The sequence below is a fragment of the Apostichopus japonicus genome, chromosome 1 (genome assembly GCF_037975245.1).
Source record: "Apostichopus japonicus isolate 1M-3 chromosome 1, ASM3797524v1, whole genome shotgun sequence".
NCBI classification, from domain to species: Eukaryota; Metazoa; Echinodermata; class Holothuroidea; order Aspidochirotida; family Stichopodidae; genus Apostichopus; species Apostichopus japonicus.
The window spans coordinates 18,200,336-18,205,041 of NC_092561.1; positions in this window are offsets into that span (position 1 = coordinate 18,200,336).

The following is a 4,706-nucleotide window of genomic DNA, read 5'->3' on the forward strand; positions in this document are numbered from 1 at the left end:
GATATTTAGACAAGGAAAAAAATTCAAAGAATCCTTGCTACCAAGCAGTGCCATGTCCATTGGTGCTTGTGCATATAGTGGTATAGGGTACTTATTTATTTGGTTCAACACGCTACTCATTGCAGTGAACTATCGCAGTCTTCGAACGTTATATTCCGACAGATTAAATCCGAACATCGCATTGACAAAAACTCGAATATTTTTTGCTCCAGCATATTTTGGTCAAGATTGACATATTTTTTTAACCAATACTTGTGCAAATACAAGACAACACCTTCACCACTGAATTATCACTGTTTTCAATATTGCTGTGGATAATTGGGAGTTCAAAATCTGTATTAATTTCATAAGAATCGCATCTGCTCGAAGACACGTCGTTTCGTCGCTAAGGAGAATGGTTAAGTACGGTTACCATGTAGACGTATACACGACGTGCCCATCCAGTAATTGAAGTACTCCAATAATATCAATATTCGTCAAGTTTATCTGAGTTCTGACGCTACGTACCTATTCATAGGCCACTGATAAAAGTGAATGTGTTCGTCTATTTCTTCTTCTTCTCTATAACAGTTTCGTGGAGGATATCAATGTATTACGCGTGTACAATGAAGTCTCAATAGGAGAATTTATCTTCTTTTCTTATGATTACCTGTTGAATGATTGGCGTTTCTGGAGTTTTGGATTAGTCGTTAAAAGAAAAATAGAAGAAGACACCCATTCTTATTCATAACAGGATTAAATAACATTCGAAAATAGCTATTCAAAAATTATTAAGTAAACATATATTTGTCTACAGAGACTACAGAAGCTAATCAAGCCTGTATATGATACTTATTTATTTATTCATTTTACAAATTATACCTCTTATCAAGTGGTTTTCTTTTTTCCAAATTAAGAACATACTCGATGAGGACATAGATAAATAAAACAAATCTTGGCTAATAATTTCAAGTAATATCATGTGACATACTAAGTGAGGAATATAGTTCAACAGAGCATATATAGGAATACATTGGTCGGAACTTTATGTCATATAGGCTATCCAAAATGCCACAAAATATGATTGTTGTCATGTAGTCTAAAGCTCTGCTGATTTGGATGAGTAGTATGTCGTCATTGGATCGGAAACTACCAGAGATTCCTTCTGTTAAGTATGAACTTATCGATAACTCAAAGAGGAGGAATAAAAGACATTATCCTGTCAAACAGAGGGAACGAAAATGGCGGGTGCCTGATCTACTTAATCGCCCATCTTACCAAGATAGCAAATTGTCTCTTATGCTCGCAAAAGGGGAACTTGACAAGCGTGGAGTTAATCACAGTAAACTCGTTGGCAGCCATTTTAAAGTGAGCGAATTTGACAAGGACACAATATACGAAGAAAAATATGAAGACGCTGGCAATAATCATGTGCATTCTAACATTGCTAGGCGAGCGTGGACGAACAAAGGACAGGAATATTTACCGACTTATAATTCAAAGCGCAAAGCCTCTCGTATTAAAAGCGTTGTGAAGTCAAATGCGCATGTTTCACTTGTTCGATTGCCAAAATTATCATCAAATGTGTCTTTTACAACCAATTCGCCTGGTGTGACATTGGATTCGGAAACGTTCGTTAATTCATCGGTAGGGATCGGAAGAGGATGTCATAGCTGCGATGTGTTTGGAACGAATTTCTGCGAAGAGTGTAAACGAAGCCGTTCTTTCCAGAAAATGAAAGAAATGTTTCATTCAAGTGACGTACTGTGGCCACTAAAACGAAGAAAACATAGGGACAGAAATCGTGCGTCGGAAACGTATCGGTGTGCGCAGAACACATCATCAAAAGGACCGTCGGAAAAAGGGGAAAATTATTCCTCAATGATTTTTATTCCAACAGGTCGAGAGGAAACGACTCACAATTTTCAAAGTAATGATCAAGAAGTTAATATTCGTACAGAAATGTCTCACAAACGGAGAAAGCATAAATCTAGATCAAAAATGAAAGTCAAGAGCAAGCTTACACGAGTTGACGAAGAGCAGTGTTGAAACCCATCCTTGAACGTTAATGTAATTTAATATTTGCTTTAGTTCTTAAGAAGAAAAGAAAAGAATAAGAAAAAGAAGACGAAATCTAAACATAATTACGGTGGAATTTAAAGCTACGTTATGCATGCATTAAATCTTGATTTATTGTTTCTAAACATTCCTTTTTATCTTGCTAGTTATAGCATTATTTTAACTGTAATCACATAATGTTATGTATTGATACGCATTTGGCGTTCCACATTTGACCCGCTTACGAAAAATAAAACACGGCCGTTATGGAACCTCAACCATTTCTCTTTGACTTTGAACTCGCATATTTAACACATAATAACGTTAACCTCGAATGCATAATGAGGTTTTAAATGGCTTGTTAAGCTCCATAGTCAGTAGAAATAAATATGTTGCAGAGATATAAACCTTTTGGACATAGATTTAGAATAGGCCTATCTAAATATTTATCATTGGACATTACATCATGGTAAAAGCGACAAACTTTGTTAACCAATTAAAATCCTTAAAAATAAGTAAAATGTACATTCCAAACATGTTTGGTTGCAGAGTTGCACTTTGGATATTGGTAATTTTTAGATAATTTCAGGTAATTTTTAGATGTGGCGAGAACGTTTTGACAATGAAAGAATTAAATTAATATGAAGAATTGCAATCCATCGAATATTACCTTTCCAATCGTTTCAACTAACAAATGCACGTTTTTAATTTGGAACAGTTATTGAACTCTTAGCCAAAAGCGTCTCAGAAATGTAACACCGGTTATTTATGAGTGCAGTGTAATTGCTTTTAATGTTATATTACAAATGAAGTACCGGGGTATAGCAGGGACTATTCTTATAGTGTTTGCAGGTTTCTAGTTGTCATATATTTTATTAATATTATTTATATGTCATATAAAATATTCGGTACAAATATATTACTTAAAGGATGGCACATTTTGATTTGTTTTTCAACTTGACCACTGTACTTAGCAACGTTATGCCTATATATATATATATATATATAATCATGAGATAGATATATATATATATATATATATATATATATATATATATATATATATAGATATAGATATATATAGATATATATATATATATCATGAGATATATATATATATATATATATATATATATATATATATATATATATATATATATATATATATATACTTAATTATTTCAGTAACACTTTTTCATATTAACTGCTGTTTCAATGTGCTGTATCTATGATCTATGATCCTTGAAGTTCTCAACACCAATACAACGTTCATAATGTGTAAAATATCACGCCCTCGGCCTCTTTCTCTATCTTTATCTATCTCAAAAAACGCACACAAAGTAAATGTTTATATATGACCCGCACCGCAAACATTTCTTTCTGGTCAAGTTATCCCTAATTGTCAATGTCATACTGTTGATAGCGGATGGGTAAACAGGCTTCCATGCAGAAGGCTATATAGCTGCCTACACTAACTGGGGCATTGAATGCATTGGTCAGCATAACTGTTCTCCAGAGGCGCTGAGAGCCAGAAGGGGCATCAAGAGGACATTCATATCACCGGGCTTCTTTTTGCCACTCTTAATTTGCATAATATGTAGCCGTTATGAAATTTAAGCTACTACATAAGTGTTTATTCCTGTAATATTTCTACTTCATATTTCCCCGGGTCCCTTAATTGCCCCGGAACCTGACGCTGTTTATCACTCTGAATACCCTTTCGTCAGGTCCAGTACATACATGCCTTCCCGCGAGTCACGCAGAACAAATTTATTGCCCATGAAAGCAGGCTTACTAGTGGCAGTGACCATTACATGCGGTTTAGCATTCATTAGCCAGTCTTTCACTTTAAACTTATAAGTTACTGTGTTGGAGTTTACGATGACGACACCAATCTATTATGTTAACTTTTTAATAGCTGGATAAGCCAGGTCTTGGAGATTATTCTGATAAGTTTTACATACCAAAAAGAATAACCCCCTTAAATCACGACGAAACCAACCCACCGTGTTTTCGTCACTGGTGTTCCGTCAAAAGACGCAAAATACTTGATAATAAAAAGGGGGACAATCATAGAGCAACAGAGATAAAAATAATGTATAATGGATGCTAATTAAAAGCTGTAATTAAGACAATTGGTTGACTGAAAACGTCTTGTACCATCTCTTGAAAGTGCCTGAAATATTTCATGCAATACCTCTTCAGGTGAGTTAACGGTTAGAGTGGACTGCGATGATTCCTATAGACAGTTTGGTGGTTGTCATAGGACGATTCAAGTCTTGGGAATCGTTCATCGTCATAAAGTTTTACCATGCTAATGTTGCACTAAACTTTATCGAAGACGTGAGGCTCTATACCTCATATTTATTCTCAGAAAATGTGTTAACATAAAATCATCGGTGTCAGTCAATTGCAATTTACGATTATTATCAGGAACTTTCAAAACAATACCGCCTATTTCAGGGGATAATAAAGATTACCTTTAAAAACTTTATTATAAAACAATTCCAGCTTATTAAAGTGTTTCGAAATACCTTCGAGACTTCCTCCTTCACGAAATACCTCTGTATCTTGGCGTTTCGATGCCCAAACCGACCAATACATGGAATGATCAATTACAATACTGTGCGACATAGATTGCAGTTTCTGGTTGTTTCAGTTCAATCCTG